General features: G+C 46.5%; 1 protein-coding gene across 1 annotated transcript in view; it reads left to right on the top strand.

Moving 5' to 3' along the window:
- PLXNA4 (plexin A4) overlaps positions 1 to 19,950 on the top strand; it is a 502,236-nt gene that overhangs the window by 105,622 nt on the left and 376,664 nt on the right. The window lies entirely within an intron of this gene.

A 19,950-nucleotide genomic window follows, 5' to 3' on the forward strand; every position in this document is an offset into this window, starting at 1 on the left:
ACCATCCCTGCTTCTTGTTGGTTTTCATTTTCTTTTAACACTGTAATACAGGGAAAGGATTTCCAGGGGCTGTTTCTGGCTAAGGTTCTGCTGGGGATGGCTTTGTGCTCTTGGTGCTTTTTTCCCCCCCTTTCCTCTGGTGTGGCTCTTGCCTTCAAGACTCCTTCTTTTTTAAACTTTTTTTCCCTCTAAGAAGAGATTTTATTTTTTTTTCCTTCTGCAGAGATAAACATGATGATTATTTCATGAGCATGGAAAAGCTCAGAAGCACTTGCAAAGCCCCAGCTCTTGTTTGATTTGTCCTTTGGACAAACAAGGGACAGTTCATAACTGTCCATGGAGGAGAGATTTGTTTGATTCCATCAGCAGCATTGCAGGGAGTTATGGTGGATTTGAGCTTTATTTGTCTTTTTGTTTTGTTTTGTTTTTTTATTTTTTTTTAAAGTGGAAATATATAAAGGAGAATTATTGATTTCATTCTCCCACAACTGTTTAATGTAAACTTCTCTTCCACAGGTGTAACTCTTTTCTGATTCACTTGACGACCTCTCATCTTTAAGGGAAATTATTTCCCTCCACCATAGTATAAATTACATGTCAGGCTGTTTTTAGGCACTTTCAGGCTGGTTAGTTCAGAGACAGCACTGCAAAAAGGAGGCAAATTGGCTTTTATTGGGGGACAATTTCCTTTCTCTCCCAAGCTGGCTGTTTTGTATCATAATGGATTTTCTGACCTGCAGTCGAGTGTGTGGCTTGACAGGCCTGGGCAAATGTGATATCCCAACAGGATCCACGTCAGCTTTTCTGGATTATTTACTCTTATTTACTTATTTATGCTATTTCTGAAGTGGAAGTGGCTCTTACTCAATATAGAAGCCCACGCTGTGCTGTGTGATAATGGAGGATTTATTCCTGTTGGGCGTAGAAAGGAGCCCCAGTGCACAACAACATCCCAGTCACTCGTGTGCTGCACGAAATTTTGCCAGAAATACTTCTCCATCTCCCTCTTTTCAGTTATTTTCCCATTGTGTGAGGCTGGAATAACCCTGGGAAGAGGATTAACCTTGCATCTGATGCACACCTTGCTCTTGGGAGATGACACGAGAAGATTTTTTGGGGTTTTTTTTTGGTTTCACTTGGATAACACAGCTGAGATCCACAGCCAGGAGGTGGGAAGGGCAGAGGAGGGTGACAGAGAAGAGGAGGTCACTTTTTCATACCTTGCCCGTGGAGGTTCAAGGCTGAGAGAGCAGAAAAACGGGCACATGTTTGTTATGAATGTGGATTTCAGAGTGGAAAACATCCCTCTGCCCATTTCCACCACATGGTTTCCTTCAAGGGCAAAGCAGGAAAAAATCCTAAAACTGATCTTCCCTGTCCTTAGGTCTCTTTCTGCCCAATCTAGGTTCAGCTAAAAAGACCCAAAACCAGACCCAGCCTGGTTTGAGGTCTTTTTATTTTCATTTCCCATTGCTGACAACACAGGTGTCCATGAAGCCTTGAAAAATCCATCAATTCTGGAATAAGTGCTGAAAAGTAGATGTAGGCAGGGTTCGGATTTCAGCCCCTGGGCGCAAACCTGTTAAAAGTTTGAAAATTAAATACTTCAGGGGGATAAGGAACTTAGAGCTTGTAGGTAAATGCAGCTTTTAAATAATAATTTATGTCTGTGCTTTTAGTGCTGTATATTTTATCCTTTTGGTTGTTTCCTCTCCCTCTGTACATCAGTGTATTACTGGGGATGGAATGAAACCTGAGCTCAAAGGCAGACAGAAAACTGGAGGGTAGAATATTACACACCCCTGTTTTACAACTGACTGAATTTGGGAATTCATCTGTGTGACTGTAGGACACAAAATATTCCCTCTGAGTGCTTGATTCTCCATTTCTCCCCAGCTGACAAAAATCAAGCAAAACTTGTATTTTCCACCTGGGAGGCCAAAAGGTTTCCAATAAAGTCCATGATGCAGGGAAATGAGGGATGCAGAATCTTCCAGGGCTGGGTGTAGGATCCAGTTAACAACACACTGGACAAGCTGTTCTGATTTCAGGGTTTTCTCTGTGCCTTTGCCACCAAATTTCTCAGAATCCTTGGCCAAATGCCTTGACCTGGTGTTCAGGTCCATGTTTTTAGAAAGTGAGGCAGTTCTGATAACATGCATGTGATAAAGAGGGAACCTTGAGCAGCAGGAAATCCATACTGAAGGCATGACTTTCTAACATTGACTAACATCATTTTGGGTTTGTTTTTTTTTCTTGGTTTTGCCTGTGGTTTTTGGTTTTTTTTGCCTCATGAATGTGCTGGTCTAACCTTGCAAATGTAAGCTCAACCTTATAGCCATGAGAAATGCTGGAGTAATTATGCATGAACATTAATTAATCCTGAGCATGTTGGGTGTCAGGGTATTGGGGGACAGTTATTCTCTTCCTCTGCTTGCATTCTGCATGAAAGTGTAGAAAAAGCCCACAACACTTAGAATTTTGTGTATCTTTTTTGCCTGTTCCCAGGAATTCCTATTTAGATGGAGGTTTTCCCAGCCAGGGACCACTTCCAGCAGCGTGCAGTGCCTGGCACAATGGGCCCCTGCTCTTGGTGGTGACCTCCAAATGTTGCCACAATAATAATAATAATAATAATAATAATAATAATAATAATAATAATAATAGTCTGTGGCTTTTGGCACATCACCTATTAATCACAGCAGCTGTCAGGCAAAGCATTAGATTGGGAATAGCTCCCCGCAAGAAAAAACAAATACAGCAACACCCTGTGGCTTGTGGAGCTCCAATCCACACTCTGGAGGGTGCCATGGAGGGAAGGAAGGGCTAAGCTGTGACATTCCACTCTGATTTGTTAACCTTGGCTGCTGTTCAGCTGCTCGATGCTCAGCCCAGGGGGTCCCCAGGGACATCCAGCACTTGAAATATTTACAGTGAGCACATGCTGCAGGGAAGGTGCACGGAGGCACCAGGGACACAGTTTGCTATGGGGAAGAGGAATTCCTGGCACGGTTTATGTGCTGAACCTGTGTTTAAGGCAGGTGGTGGATTTTTCTCCACTGAATTTTGTTTTGTGCAAAGAACTTTTTTTGTTTCAGGTCCATGGAAAGAGCAGGGAGCTTTACCAGGCACTTCCCTCAATGAAAATTGAGGTGGTCTGATGCCACAGACCACTTGTTTCTGTGCTCTGCCCTAGGCAGAAAAGTAGGCAAATGTGTTCAAAATTCACCCTCCAGAGGCATTCCCTGAAAATTGCTCCCCATGTTTATGCTTGAAAAATTCCCTGGAATTTTGTTTTGTGCAAAGAATTTTTTTTTTTGTTTCAGGTCCACAGGGTGATCCCTGCTGGAAAAAGCAGGGAGCTTTATCAAGCACTTCCCTCAATCCCATGAAATTTGGGGGTCTGATGCCACAGACCACTTGTTTCTGTGCTCAGAAAAGCAGGTGAATGTGTTCAAAATTCACCCTCCACAGGCAATCCCTGAAAATTGCTCCCCATGTTTATGCTTGAAAAATTCCCTGGTGCTGCACTGGTCCATCTGCAGAAAGCAAACTGGTCCATTAGAACATCTGCAGAGAGCAAACCCAAACAAATGAGATTACTGTCAATTTGTGCTTATTTGAATTACTGGATAAGTCCTAGTCATGGATCAGGGCTAAACATGTACAAATAATTGATTTTAGGTTCAGTGGCTCAAAGCAAAAACACATGGAAAATCTTCTGGTTGACCTAAACTACTCTTTTTTCCCAGTTTTCTGTTAAATGAAGGCATTTAAAAAGCAGCAAGAGAATGCAATTCTTTAACACAGAGCATTGTTAAATATTTGAAGCTTCATGAAATATTTTCCTCCTCACTTTGATACCTTCTAACTTTTGTAATTTAAAATATCTACTAAAAATTCCTTCAAAATGAAACGCCAACATCTTTAATGCTGCAATTTTACAAAGAAACTTCTCAAATTTTCCAAGTTATTAACAAATGTTTTGCTGTGGGTAATGCTGGCCCTGTGTTGATTGATGACAAGCCAACATCTCTATCCAGTTGTAACTCAGACCCCAATGGGAGAGATGCTGTTTAAGGAGTGAGCAGGAAGATTTTTAACTGAGGATTCTGACACTTCCTGCTTGAGGATTTTATTTTATTTTATTTTATTTTATTTTATTTTATTTTATTTTATTTTATTTTATTTTATTTTATTTTATTTTATTTTCAGAGGCCAAGCACATTATGGAATTTTGATCAGTTGTGTTAATTTTGCACTGTGGAATACTGGGGGAATTGGGGTGAACTTGGACTGGAGGTTGATTTGAACCCTCTAACCAAGACCTGCTGTTCTGGGGTTGAACCAGAGCTGAATTTCAACCTTTTCTTCTTGGACTCCTTATAAATGACACCATTACAAATCCAAGGAAAATTTCGCATCTCACAGGCTCCAGGCAGGAAACAGCAAAGTGTGCTTGGGCCAGACCAGTGGGAATAACCCAAACCAAGATCCCCTGTGTGCAGCGCTGAGGACTGAGCTGTTCACCTCCTCCAGGTGCCACCTCCATGAGCACAGTGTGTCCCTGTGTCCTCCACCCCAGCAGCTCCCTGTCACAGACATCTTTTATGAAAAATCCTTTCCTTAGGATTTTTCCTCCTGAGAAGCTGAGAAGCCTCAGGAACAAAATGTAAATAATGGTTATCTGCTGCTGTGGAATGCAACAGGTGCATCTGGGATTGGCCCATGTTGGATGTTTGTAATTAATGGCCAATCACAGTCAGCTTTTTGTTATCAAGCCTTTGTTATCATTCCTTCTTTTTCTATTCTTAGCTAGCCTTCTGATGAAATCCTTTCTTCTATTCTTTTAGTATAGTTTTAATGTAATATATATCATAAAATAATAAATCAGTCTTCTGAAACATGGAGCCAGATCCTCATCTCTTCCCTCATCCTTAGACCCCTGTGAACACGGTCACAGCTCCCTCTGGACCTTTTCCACCTGGTTTGTTCCCTACAGCCAGCAATGCCACCTGAAGGCTTTTGGGGCAGATTTGCAAAGCACCAAGGGCTAAATTTGGTGGTTGAGGAGGCTGTGGAGCTGTTTGGGTTGAGGTTTTCCAGGAGGAGGGGTGGGAATGAGGGTGGTGGCAGAGGTGAGTGTGCCTGGAGCATCCCTGGCACCCCATCCCTGCCATGGGGGAGGCAATGGGGCAGGAAGCCCCATGGAACAAACATGGAACAAACCATGGAACAAAGAATTTCCCTGTTCCCTGCCTCTGGGGATGCCTGGCCCCACCCATCCCAGCTCAGGTACTCTGGGAAGGGAGTGCACACCCCAGCAGAGTTTATTGGTAAATGCTACCACTGATTAAAACAGGCTTGAGCTGCTGTAGGAACAAGAGGTTGCCATGGAAACACTCTCTTGATGTGTCCAGGTTTTGAAACCACTTTTCCCTCCTCTCCCACCCTCCAGGCTGCTTTTCTGCTGTTGTTTTGTTGGAGATTTGCTCTCCTGGGGTGCGGTGGTGCAGGTGTTCTCTGGGGACCAGGAAGGTACCGAGAGAGCTGCTCATCCCTGGGAGGGTGGGAGACCCTCTCTGCTCATAGGGACGCTGCAAAGTGGGGTGTGGATGGACCCTGGAGGGTCACAGTGTTGTGGGGGCATGTCAGAACTCAGTGCTTCCCTCTGGGTGTCCAGAGTTGCCACTGGAGAACTCGGAGACCCTGGCATGCAGCCCAAAACACCTGGGGATTTTATTATGACCTGTGGAACAAATTACCAGCTTTGTACGAGGACCTGAAAGTCACAGAAGTTTAAATAGTATGATAATAAAAATTACCACAGGCTGAAAATGTAGATTTTAGGATTTTTTGTGTGGGGGTTATGGGGACAAGATGGAGGAAGTTGGGTGTGTCCAGCCTTTCTTCTTCTTGTTCTCCATCTTCTGCAGTGATGGTGGCACTTTGGGATTGGTTTAGAGTAGAAGTGCACTGTCTAACATAGGTGATAGGTATTGGGAATTGAATGTAAGTATGTTATACATAGTTTGTGGCATAAAAAGACAGCACTGCCTTGGGGGTGGTCAGAGTGCCTGAGGCTGCCTTGCTGAGCAGATCTCAGCTGGGCAGAAAGAAAATTTTATAGATAAGAATTAATAAACAACCTCAAGAGCAAAAAGTGAAGAGCTCTGACTCGTTCTTCAGACGCATGGGCCAAAACAGAGACATCCTGCACATCTTGGGGCAGCAATTAACAACCAACAACCCGAGAGGAGCAGGGGAGAATATCCCAGGGAAACCCTCTGCCATCAGAGCTGGGGTGCTCGGAGCCCCTGCAGGGCTCTGCCCCACTCATCTCAGTGGTGACTCTGCTCCATCCCCTCTTGGGAATGGTGGCAGTGATGGGAAGCCACCTTTGGAGCAATGGAAAGTCAAGCCAGTGCCATGAGGAGCGGTTCTGAGAGGCAGAAGAGGAGCCCCCTCCTCCTTCCCCATCCCTGCCTGGGCTCCCCACCTTGGCAGAGGAGCTTTAATTCCTCTCAGGTGGGTGAGAAGCAGCCCCTGCCCTGTGCTGGTGTCACTATGCAGCTGTGCTGAAGGGCCATTGAGGGCCCCTGCAAAGCTCTGAGGAGAATTTTCCTTGTGGATCATTCAGCCCTCCTTTCAGACGTGGAATTTTTTATTTTTGCCAACCTCCTGCCTTGTTTTTGCGTCTTCTTCCAAAACACAGAAGCATCTGCATAAGCATAGGCTCCTCCCTGTGTGCTGCTGCTTTTGTTTCTTCCCTGGGAACTCCCCTGGCTCTTTCCAAGTCCATCCTAAGCTCCTCAAATCCTGCATGAAACTCCTCTCTGCAGGAGCTATTGAGGATATGATACTATAATGTTATATATTGTTTTACTATATTGCTTGAAGGAGTTATTTCATTGTTTTACTGCATCCAGAGCATGCCTGGGAAATCCTAAACCTGGGATGGCTTTTCTGTTGTGTTCTAAAAGTTCCAAGGATTTTCCTCTACAGCTCTCTGGAGGGTGGAGCCAGGTGAGGGTTGGGCTCTGCTCCAAGGGAATAAGGGGCAGGACAAGAGGAAACAACCTCAAATTGTGCCGGAGGATGTTTAGATTGGATATTTGGGAAAATTTCTTGAAGGCCCTGAGAAGTGCTGGAATTCCCATCCCTGAATTTAAAATCTGTGGATGTGGCACTTGGGGACACTTGGGTCAGTGGTGGCCTGGGCAGTGCTGGGGGAACAGTTGGACTCGATGCTCTTGGAGGGTTATTCCAACCCAAATGATGGCAGGGGTTATGAAATCCGAGGTAACCTTACATGGATTTGCTAAAATAAATGGAAAATCTGTTAATTTTTTTCAGTATTGCTTCATTGTCCAGACTTCCTCAGCAGGAAGGAAGCTAATGACACTACAGTCCCAATTTGTGGTTTATTTTATGTATTTATGGTAAAATCCCCAAGTAACAGAGGCCATAAAGATAAAGAATATAAAGAATGACCTGCCAGGTCTCCCCTGAGCTTTGTGGAATCACAGAATGGTTTGGAAGGGACTTTAAAGACCATCAAGTTCCAACCCCCTGCCATGGGCAAGAAGAGCTCCACCAGAACCTTCCGCAGGCCCTGCTGGGCCATTTCAGCATCCAGGTGTGAACTCCCTTGGACCTGAGCTGCTCTCCAAAGGTGCCTTCCCCCTCTCATTGCCTGCTGCAGCAGCAGTGACTGGTTTCCTGAATTACCTTAAATTTATGTGATGTGAATCCAGGTCTGAACACTCCTTGTGATGATGGACCTCAGAGGAGATAATTTGTAAATTTGTCCATCTTTTTGTCTGTGTAATTCCCCAAATTTGGTCTCCACTGACTTACTTTAAATGACAAAATGGTTTTTTTTTGGACAAAGGTCTCCTAATGCTTTGCCTGCCCATCAAGACCTGATGATACGTGGGGAACACCCAGCAGCCAAAATTGGAGAAGAAACCTCCAAAAAGCCCGGCCCTTTTGCTCCAAGCTTGTAGGAACTTCTGTACATCCCCATGTTGTGTGTTATTTCTCAGATTTTTCAAATTTCAAGCCCTCCCTCAAAGCTTGGACAGTTCCTCACTTTCATGGCATCTTAAAAGGGAGCAGAGAGGCCCTGGAGTCCTTCAGCAGGAATGTCTCAATCAAAGGTGCCATGAAAGGGCTTTAATTTCAAAAAGCTCTGAATTACACCTCGATCAGGAAGGATGTGGCAATGGTGGAATTGCTGAGCTCAGGAGGTTAAAAATGAAGGGAAATTCACAGTTCACATCAGGATGAGAGAGCCTCCATCCTCAGAGCAGCTATCAAAGCCATTTCCTTGTTCCCATGCTTTTGGGAGATTTTTAATTACTCTGGTGTTGGTTAAGAGTCACTTTACGGCCAAAGAAGTGGATTCTTAAATTCAAGGGTGTTTGGTTCTTTTGCTCCCAGAAATAATGGCTGAGCAGCAAACCAACCCCAGCAAGGCAAGGAGGATGCAGTGAGCTCAGAGCTGCTCTGAAGCCAGATCAAATATCAGTTCACATTGCAGCCCCTGCCTCCACCTGCACCAGCATGATGACAGCAGAATTGCTTTGAAACCCTCTAAAAAAAACCATCCAAGACAGTGCTCTCCTGGGAAAACCTCTCCTTTCCAGGCCTCCTATTCCCTGCAGCTCTAATGCCAGAGGTGGCAGGTGGTGAACCTGTGCTGTGGGGAGGGCCAGGGGAATTGGAGAAGGGGAATTAGGCAGGTGTTCAGCAAGGCAAGCAGCAGCCATTCAGCGCTGGAATTCCTGGCTTCACCTCCCGGCCACCTGGAGCAACCTGGGCTCTTGTGTCACTGCAGAAAATTGGGAAAATACTGGAACAATGAGGGGCTGGGGCCACACAGGTGAAATGCCCAGCAGGACTTGGGTGTGAGGGGTATTTTATATTGTATTTGTGGGGTGCCCTGTGGCAGGGAGGAATGATGAATCTGACTCCATGCTCTCAGAAGGCTAATTTATTATTATACTATTTTATATTAAATAATACTATACTAAAGAATACAGAAAGGATACTTACATGATACCTAAAGGATACTTAAAAAGATAAAAATGAAAACTTGTGATTCTTTCCAGAGTCCCAACACAGCTTGGCACTGATTGGCCAAAGAGTGAAAACAACTCACACCAGAATCCAATTAAACAATCACCTGTGGGTAAACAATTTCCAAACACATTCCAAAGCAGCAAAACACAGGAGAAGCAAATGAGATAATATTGTTTTCCTTTTTCTCTGAGGCTTCTCAGCTTCTCAGGAGAAAAATCTTGGGTGAAAGGGATTTTTCTAGAAAATGTGAATGCCACACTCAGGTGGAGGAGAGGTTAGGGGTGTAACCTGGCTGAGCTACAGCCCCACAAGCAGATTTCCTTGGAGCAAAACATCCTTGGGGGAATGGGTTTGGGATGGTGCTCGTAATATGGGCACAGCTTTGTCCCAGTGTGTGGAGCTGCCCTTGGTTTCTTGCTGGCAGTCCCTGATCTTCCTGCTGGCACATCAGAGCCTGGCTTAGCTGGGAAATATTGCATAAACCTCACTGGGGACCTGGAGAGCAGATTAATTCCTTGAGCATCTTCCTTCTGGCTGCTGGTGAAGTCTGCTGCTCTGAGAGATCCAGCTGGTCAGGGCTGAAACCTCCCCCAGACACATAAGGCATGGCAGGAAGATTTCCCTTCCTCAAGGGCCCAAAAATGAATTTTTGGGAGAAACCCTTTCTTGTGGCAGCTTAGAGTGTCCAGCTACAGAAGGGACCTCTCTGAAGGTACCACAGTGATGATGATGATGGTGAGACAGTCAAGTTAAGGCAAAGACAGACAAAGCATGGCAGGAGGAAAGATTTCCCTTCCTCAAGAGCCCAATTCTCGATTTTTGGGAGAAACCCTTTCTTGTGGCAGCTTGCAGTGTTCAGCTGCAGAAGTGATCTCTGTCCAGGTACCACACTGATGATGATGATGATGATGATGGTGATGGTGAGACAGTCAAGTTAAGGCAAAGACAGACAAGGCATGGCAGGAAGAAAGATTTCCCTTCCTCAAGAGCCCAATAATGGATTTTTGGGAGAAACCCTTTCTTGAGGCAGCTTGCAGTGTCCGGCTACAGAAGGGACCTCTCTGTAGGTACCACACTGATGATGATGATGATGATGATGATGGTGAGACAGTCAAGTTAAGGCAAAGACAGAGTGTGATGAAGTTCCTCTCCCTCCCCCAGGCAGAGCTCAGACTGGGAAAATGCTTTGGATGCGGTGGCCTGTAATTATGTAATTCTTCCTCGTTATCTTTTCTAATTGTTCTCAGTGCTGTTTCCTAAACTGATTGGAAACAATGGCAGATGGGGGTGAAGTGGGAGGCAGACGTGAGCATGGCAGGCTGCCAGTGCAGCACTCTCCAGGAAGGGAAAGAGGAGAGGAAAAAGAGGGGAAAAAAAATAAAATATCCACGGTGGAGACTTGGATGGCAGGACCTGAATGGAGGGGACACCTGAACCTCTGCCAGGCTGGGAGGTGCTGCCTGGGGATGTCTCATTCAGGCTCATGAATATGGAATTTTCCGTGTTGCATTCAAGAAATTCCAAGCCTTCCCCCATCCCTGGCACAACTCTGCTCCCCAGAAAACAGCAGAGCAGCTCTGGCTTTGGAGGAGGACAGGGTAGCTCTGGTAAATTCTGTTTTTCCCCTCCCTCATCAGCATCTTGCCCAGCTACCAGCACTGCCAGGACATGGGGGCTGAGAGAGAAATTAAACACTCAGAGGCTGGGATGGGGAAGGTAAATCAGCACCAGGGAAATCATCCAGGGGTGGCTCAGAGCCTCCTCCAGAGCTGATCCTGATCCCAAAAGGACCAGGAGGGTTTGTTTGCTGTAGGGGAACCTCCCATCCCATAAGTGAGATACATCAGTGTGAAAAATGCCTATTTTATGATTGGCTCTTCACAGATATTAAAATGAATATTGTATGTGTTGTGTTAGAAAGCGATGCTGTATTAATTCTCTTAGGTAGTGTGTTAAATATAGTTTTAGGTTATAAAAAATGTTAAAATAGAAACTATGCTATGTAGGATACTTTTTTCCTAAAGAAAGGACTCGCAGTGAGATAGCAGCCACAGGACACCTGAATCTTTCAGAGAAAGAGAATTTATTGCTCCATTATCAGGAGAAACAAACTTTTTCCTGCCTTGAAGGCACTGTCAAGATTCAGAGGAAGATGTTGAGGATGACCAGACAGAATCCTGTGTTTGAATGGAATTTATGCATCATTTATGAGGTATATAAATATGCAACAGGCTGTTGTTTTTAAGGGTTAAGTTTTGGATAAAAATATTTACACAGCAACCAGACTCACCAGCATCAGCATCCTTGCAGCACTCCTGCTGTCCCTCTATCCTTTTCCTGTTTTTTTTTTTTTCCCTGGAATATTCTGTTTTCCAGTTAAATCTCCTCCAGGTCCCTGCTCCCTACAGACCTTGTTTCCTTCTGCACACAGGCAGCAGCACCAAAGCTGTTTTCTCCTCTTGGCCTCAAGTTGTGACAGGAAATGTCAAAAAAAGGTTGTTTAGCACTGCCCAGGGTAGTGGTGTCCCCATCCCTGGAGGGATTTGGGGATATTGGTTAGTGTGGGCTTGGCAGTGCTGGCTTCATGGTGGACTTGATGGTCTCAGAGGGTTTTTTGAGCCTAAATGAATTTATGGTTGTTTTTGCCTGGATTCCTTGTGTGTGAGGGAGTGCTCAGCTCAGAGGTGATCTCTGCATCCACTCCCCTCCTGTCCTGGTCTCAGGTTTCCCCATTTGAGCCATTGAATGGAGCTCCTGGGTGCTGCAGAAAGCTGTTGTGAGATGGTTCTTGTTCCTTTCCTGCTTCAGTGCAGCTCAGGGAGGCTGTGGAGGGCATGGGGACAGTTAGCCCTTGGTGGTGGGAACAGTCATGTCTTGACTTCTGGTCATCAAAAAATCCAGAGATGTTTCCTTCAGAGCTGAGCTGGGAAATCCCAGCCTCTCTCTTCCAGCCACGTTCCTCTGCAGGATCTTGCTTTTGTTCTGTTTACCTGAATCCCCTAGCTGCCTGTGGATTTGCAGCTCATTTTACCCAGTATAAAACCCTAAGTTGTTTTTTTAATTTTTTTCCCCCCTTCAGGAGCAATGTTTTTATTTGCTTGCTGTTTTTAATGCCTTTCTCTTTGGGGAGTCTGAGTCAATACACTATATTTTTTTTTGGTGATGAATAAACTTTGCTGTCTCAGTTTATCCTTGTGAATGACTTTAACAACCTGCCAAACGCTCTCTGCTTTGCTTCTGTGGCTCCAGTCTGATTTCTTGTGGTCCTAAACCCCCATAGGCTGCTCCCAACTCCATCCTGTAAATCCATATCCCTCCCACTTTCTGTGTCTCTCCTACCAGGGCACTGAAACTGCTGGAAAATCGGTTTCAACCTTCAAAATGAGCATTCAGAGCTGTCTGTAGGTGTAAGATAATGAGGCAAAACATTCACCAGGGGCTGTCATTTACTCCTGCTCCTCAGTGATGATCCAAAATCCAGGGCAGAGGGTGAGGCTCTTGCTGGAATGAGCTTCCTGATGCTCAGCTCATCTCATAAAAGTGCATTAAGCATTAAGGTATGGGCTTAAATAAACAACACAGAGCTCAAAGGGAAATCCTTCATGTGATGAAGGCCTATTCAATGACTAATTTGATTTAAAACCAGGCCTCAGAGCCATCCTTCAAGAGCTCTGTGCCAATATTTCCAGGGAGCCTGGGTTTTTCTGTCTCTGCACAGGTCAACGCTGCCATGAACTCTACAGGAGTGGGGCTGAGCTGTGTCCAGGCTGTGGCATGTTCAGCACTAACACAAAATTAGAGATTATTCAAGGCTGTCAAGCTCTCTGTGGCCTACAGAGCAGGGGTGCAGGGTATCCATCCTTTTGGACAACACTGACCCCTGAATCAAACCCCTGGGTTGAGGATCTCCTAAAACAATACTGAAATGGGCTGTGGCACTGCTGGTGCTATAAAAATGTTGCCAAGCTCCATTACAATCCCTGTAGTTTCATCTCATCTTCCAGAGCCATGTTAAACTCTGACACAAAGATCAGGAACCCCAAAACCTTCCTCTAAAACCCTCTGGTTTGGATGCAGCTCCTTGGGAAGCCCACTCACCTCTGAGCCCCGAGGAAGCATTTGCAAGGCAGAAAAGCTGCAGTGAAAATCCCCACACAAAGCTGAGTTCCTGGAGTTTATTTTCCAGGTTTGAAAGTGACAACTTGTTGGCCTTGAAGATTTTTCACCAGAGCCAGAATAATCCGGAGGGAGAGATTTCTACTTCTTTCTCAGACCATGGGATAATTAGCAGATTTTAATGACTGCTGGAGAAAGCTGGCTAATGAGCTATTAAAAACACCCCTTACTCAGCCCCTAAATGAAAGCCACAAAGCAGTTGGTCATCGTTCTGACCATGTGCACCTAAAGATATTTTTCTTTTCAAGCTAATTGTGGCTGCTTGGTATTTGCTGGGGAAAACTCCAATTGGGAATGCAGCAGGATGAAAAATGGTCTGTTCTGCTTCCACAGAAGTGTGGAGTATAGCCAGAGCCTGGTGCAGGAATTATACAATCCTTTAGGTTGGAAAAGGCCCTTAAGGTTGAGTCCAACCATTAATCTAACACTACTACTAACATTAACTACTAACTCAGCACTACTGCTGACTCACTCATGAGAAATCTTGTGCTCTCTGTGGCCTCTTGAAATCCAAATGCGTCCTGTGAGCCAAATTCCTGCCACATGGATGCTGATATAACATGGTAGCACCAGGGCTGGGACTCTTTGGTGCCACAAACTCTTGTTTTTAGAGTCATTTTCACACTTGGTTTAGTGACACCTTGGCAGCCAGGCTGCTCTGCCTGGCTTCCTTGGGGTGTTCTCTTAGGTAACAGGAAGAAATTCTTCCCTGGGAGGGAAGAGCTGCTCTCTTCCCACAGAGCAGCTGTGGCTGCTCCATCCATGGAAGTGTCCAAGGCTGGCTTGGATGGGACTTGGAGCAGCCTGGGATGCTGGAAAGTGTCCCTGAAGATTGTGGAAGATTGTTAAGCTCCTTTCCAACCCCTGGAGAGGGGCTGGGACACAAACCCTGAGGGAGCCCTGAGGGAGCTGGGGGTGCTCAGCCTGCAGGAAAGGAGACTCAGGGTGCCCCCAGCACTCTCACAGCTCCTGAAAGGTGCCTGTGCCCAGCTGCCCCTGGGCTCTGTCTGCAGCAGCACTGGCACACCCAGGGCACACAGCCTGAGCTGGGCCGAGGGAAATCCAGCTTGGAGAGCAGCAAAAAGCTTTTCCAGCAAGGGGGAGAAAGTTCTGCAATGGCTGCCCGGGGAGGGGGTGCAGTCACCACCCCTGGGTGTGTTTAACCAGCCTGGAGGTGGCACTGGGTGCCAGGGGCTGGCTCAGGGGTCAGGGAACAGGTTGGGCTCCATGGCCTTGAAGGGCTCTCCCAAGCCAGGGATTCTGTAAATTCTGTGCAATGCTTTTCCTGGCACCATGGCAGGTCCCACAGGCAGTCACAGGCCCAGAGAGCTCAGCTGGTGCTGCCAAACCACAGAGCTTCCAGAGGATGGAGTATTTTGTCCACAGCAAATGTGGAGAAAACCAGGTTTCTAAACAAATCGGGAGTCTCCTCCACTTCTATTTGCAAGTTTATTTCCTGTTTGATGGGGTAGATTCAGTTTTAGCACACAGCACCCTGTGGATGTGTGACCGTGTTCACAGGGGTCCCAGGATGAGGGAAGAGACGAGGATCTGACTCCATGTTTCAGAAGGCTGATTTATTATTTTATTATATATATTGCATTAAAACTATACTAAAAGAATAGAAGAAAGGATTTCATCAGAAGGCTGGCTAAGAATAGAATAGGAAGGAATGATAACAAAGGCTTGTGGCTCAGCGAGAGAGCCCGAGCCAGCTGACTGTGATTGGCCATTAATTAGAAACAAACGCATAAGACTAATCACAGATGCACCTGTTGCATTCCACAGCAGCAGATAATCAATGTTTACATTTTGTTCTTGAGGCCTCTCAGCTTCTCAGGAGGAAAAATCCTAAGGAAAGGATTTTCATAAAAGATATCTGTGACAGATGTCCACAGCAAATGTGAAAAAAACCAGGTTTCTAAACAGATCTGGAGTGTCCTCCACTTCTGTTTGCAAGTTTATTTCATGTTTGATGGGGAAGATTTAGTTTTAGCACACAGCACCCTGTGGATGTACCTCAGACTGGGTGCAGGGTCTGGCTGAGGCGTTGGGGCTGGGCTGGACTCCATGACACTGAAGGTCTCTCCCAACCTGGTCATTCTGCGTGTGAATTCTGTGAGTTCTGTGATCCTTCCTGAGCATGCTGAGCGCTGAGGTGAAGGGAGGACACGGCCAGGGTGGTCTGTGCTCCCCACGTGTCTGTCCTGCGTGACTCAGGCCAGGCAGGAGATCGCCCTCGGTGCCTCCCGTCTGTGCTCCCGCAGACACTGACAACTGCTCCTGCTCTCCACGGCAGAGGTGGACAGCTTTGCAGAGCGAAATAGCTCCACACCCTCTGGCTGTGAACTCTGATGCTTCTTCGCTCAGCTCTTGGCATGTTCTCCCTTCATTAGTGCTCCTTGCCTCCTCCCAGGGTTGTTTCCCTCCCTGTTCCCCTGTCCCCCCATGTAATGTGGTTTCAGAGGGACAAAATGTTAGCGTGACAAGACTGAGGCCCCTTTTGCTTTTTGAGGTGACTTCTTCTCCTGTCACTTGCCATTCTCTTCAAAAGCACTGAGGTTGTGCAACCCACAGAGCTGGGGTGGCAGCTCCTGCTCAGGGGCTGTCGCTCTCCCCATCTGCTCCCACCACAGGTCCTGCCCTGCCACACCAGGGAAAGAGCCTCGTCCCTGCTTTTGGGGAGATGCTGGCCTCTTGCACCTCTTACATGAGGACAAAGGACCTCACTGTGACACAAATCAGAGCATGTGGGGTTTGTTTAGGGATTGATAAGTGACAGGGTTTGTTTATCTCCTCCAGCCTTGACAATCAGCTGCAGAGAGGTCTTGGAGTCTCTGCTGCTCACAGTGACCCCAAGATGTGTTAGAAAGTCTCTTTTCCCTGCCTGGCAGTTGCAGAAGGAGTCAGGATTCTTCTGTTCTCGTTCTCAAGGTTGTTTATTGTTTCTTATCTATAAAATTCTCTCTCTGGACTGCTGAGGTCTGTCCAGCAGCTCAGACAGAGGCACACTGACCACCACCCTTGGGGCAGTGTTATCTTTTCATACTAAAAACTACGTGTACATTATTTACAATAACTTCCCAATGCCTATCACCTATGTTAGACAGTGAGCTTCTATCTCAAACCAGTCCAAAAGTGTCAATATCACCCAGAAGATGGAGGCCAGGAAGAAGAAAGAAGGACAGGGCACACCCAAATTCCTCCCTCTTGGGACCCCAAGCCCCCATTCTAAAAACCCCAAAAATCTATTTTTCACCCTGTGACAAACTATTATTCTACTTAAACTCTCTTGACTTGTAATTCCTCATATAAAAGTGGTAATTTGCTCTATGGGTCATAATCAAAGGCACAGTGTCTTTGGCTCTGTGCCAGGGTCTCTGAGCCCCCTGGCAGGGGCTGGAGCCATCCAGGACAGCCAGAGGGATGTCCTGGGTTCTGACAGAGAGGCTCCACATTTGCTCCTTCCTTTGGTGTTGGTGGGCACGAGCCTCAACTGGAGTAACTGGTGTCGCCCCAGTGAGTTTTCATGGGGTGGTTTGGGTGTTGCTTCTCCCCAGGTCCCATTCAGCAAACAAGAAACGTGGAGAAATTAAGTCCTCCTACGTGGCTGATTTCCTTTTCCAGCCTCTCATGTGCAGCTCTCTGATCTCACAGTCTGTTGTTATGGAAATAATGCAATTACAGTCACTGTGAGTAACGAGGAAACACAGTCTGCCACAGGGAGAAAAAGGAGACCAATTTTCCAAGGTTTCCTTAAGTATTTGGTGAGAGGAAGAGGAGGGAGAGACACAAGTGCCATGGGGCAGACCTGTATCGGTTTCCAGCTCTTATCCCCCTTTCCCCAAGCATTCACATAATTTTTTTTGCTCTTCTGTAGATAATGGCCAAACCTTGGCGAGTGTGTTCACTGCTGCTTGGCTAATTAATACTTCTTAATCAAGCCAGTGAAGGTGGATAGCTTTTCAAAACAAAGCAGGTCCCCAGCCTCCAGCTGTGGGCTCTGATGCTTTTCAGCTTTGGCCCTTGATGTATTTCTTCATTAGTGCTCCCTCGACCTTCAGGGGGCTGCTGGCACCTCCTGCCATCGTCCTTCCTTTCCATTTCCATCCTTCCCTTCCATTTCCATCCTTCCACTTCCATCTTCCACTTCCATTTCCATCCTTCCCTTGCACTTCCATCTTTCCCCTCCATTTCCATCCTTCCTTTGCACTTCCACCCTTCCTTTGTACTTCCATCCTTCCCTTCTATTTACATCTTTCCTTTCCATTTCCATCCTTCCCTTCCACTTCCATCCATCCCTTCCATTTCCATCCTTCCCTTGCATTTCCATCCTTCCCTTCCACTTCCATCCTTTTCTTCCACTTCCATCCTTCCCTTTCCATTTCCATCCTTCCCTTCCATTTTCATCCTTCCCTTCCACTTCCATCCTTCCTTTGCACTTCCATCCTTCCTTTCCATTTCCACCCTTCTATTTCCATCCTTCCTCTTCACTTCCATCCTTCCCTTCCACTTCTATCCTTCTCTTCTGTTTCTATCCTTCCTTTGCACTTCCATCCTTCCATTTTCATCCTTCCCTTCCACTTCCACCTTTTCTTTACACTTCCATCCCTCCCTTCCACTTCTATCCTTCCTTTCAATTTCCATCTTCCCTTCCACTTCCATCCTTCCCTTCCACTTCCATCCTTCCTTTCCATTTCCATCCTTCCTTTCCATTTCCATCCTTCCCTTCTATTTTCATCCTGCCCTTCCACTCCACTTCATCAGCTGCTCTCACAGGTACTGCTCCTAATCTGGCTCCTGTCACAGAGTTTCCAGCTCTCTGCTCTTGCAAAACCTCTGGAATTTCTTCTTCCAGACCATGGTACCAGGAGTGGTCTGTGCTGAGGGGATGCCTGAGAGCCTGGGGGAGGAGGTTGATGGAGCAGCCCTATGGAGCCCAAATGCTGCTGCCCTGTCCAGTGCCAACACATCAGACAGGGGAGCATGTGCAAAGATAATGTAAAAAGAGATGTGAAACAATGAGGGATGAGGCACAGAGGAGGAGATGGAGGCTCTGTTTGAGTGTTGGTTATGGAGTCTGTAGGATATAGGGAAACATATTTTTATTTCCTGTGCCTTTGTTCAAAAAGTCTTTAAACAGGGAAGATGAAACCTTAATTTTAACTGTCCTAGGGACAGGGAGTATTGCTGTCTCTGGAAGCATCTGACTTGGGGTGATCACTGATTTCTCTGAAGATGAAAATGTTCTTTTCTTTAAACTATTTGCTGTCAAGCAAGGGCTTGAATGGCTCCGATTGCTCAGGCCTGGGGCAGTGACCCATTCCTGAGGCCAGTTTGCAAATGACTCTGTGCTGCTCAATCCGACAGCATTCATTCCTCTCTCCTCCTTCCACCCCCCCCAAAAAAAAAGCTTCAGGGAGAGAAAGACAGAGAGAAACAGAGTGGAAGCTCTGGAAGGGTTGTCTCAGTTCCCAGCAGTCACATTGCTCTCGTCAAAGCCAGCCAAGTGGAACTGGTGACACTCACCAGAAGAGCTGCTCTAAATTAAGCAAAGCTGCACAAACTTTGTAAACAAGAGCTGAGGGCTCCAGGCTGCAGGAGGGAGAGGTGGCAAGTGTGGTTTTTCCTGTGGAGGAAACCAGAGTGGAGCAGAGCCCTCTGGAATGGCTCTGCTGAGATCTACATGATGTAGGTGTTCCATGGGTCTCCCAGTTAGCTGGAAAAGCAGATGCCTGTAAGTGCTCAGGACCAAACTGGAGCTGGGCTTTGAGCAGCCTGGTTGAGTGGAAGGTGCCCCTGTGATGCTTTGAGAAGGCTGAGCTAGAACAGAAACCAGACAGAGCTAAAGAATAAAGCAGGAATTCATTCAAAGAATCTCCTGCATGGCTGCACCTTGGGCAGCACCAGAGCCCAGCCAGAGCTGCACCCAAGATGACCCAAAACGGCCCCAAAATGCACGAGCGCTGCCGGGGTCTGTCCCTGGGATCAGCTCTGCTCCATTTGCACCTTGCAGTTCATTGTCCCATTGCAGCTTTAGCCCAGGCAGTCCCACCCTGCTTGTTTTTCTCTCTCCAGCCCACGGGGTTTGTGCTCCTGGGCTGAGATTTGGGGCATTTGTCCTTGGTGCCCAGCTGGAGCAGGAATTGTAATATGAAGCTTAGAACTGCACACTAAAGCAGCACAGAATGTGAAAAATAGAAAAGCTCAAACCTGAGGCATCACCTGCCCATGGAAGTGGGGTTGGAATAAGATGATCATTGAGGCCACTTCCAACCCAAAACCATTCTGGGATTCCGTGGTGTCCTCTGGGCCAGTGTGAGGAACAGGAACCTCACTGGGAGTTGGACAAGAGGCTGACAAGATGTACAGGCACAAAACAAGTAGAGGAAGAGTTGATGAGGTTTTGTCCAGGGAATTATTCTTGGTTTTGAGCGTCCCATCCTTTTTTGCAGTGAGGATATTCACCCTGTTCTGGATAACAGGACAGAGATGGGTTGGGACAGATGCTCATCCTACTCACATCTTTTTATATCCATTTTACAGCACTAGGCAGAGTAAGGAGGCTTTAATGTGAATTGGAGCCCCTGTTTTCCCTGTCTGGCCAATCCAGGTGTGTTTTACACATTGTCTGACTCCCTGAGAATCCCTCCAGAGGGTAGGAAGAGGTTGAATTTGCCAGGCAAG

The sequence above is a fragment of the Ammospiza nelsoni genome, chromosome 5, assembly GCF_027579445.1.
Source record: "Ammospiza nelsoni isolate bAmmNel1 chromosome 5, bAmmNel1.pri, whole genome shotgun sequence".
NCBI lineage: Eukaryota > Metazoa > Chordata > Aves > Passeriformes > Passerellidae > Ammospiza > Ammospiza nelsoni.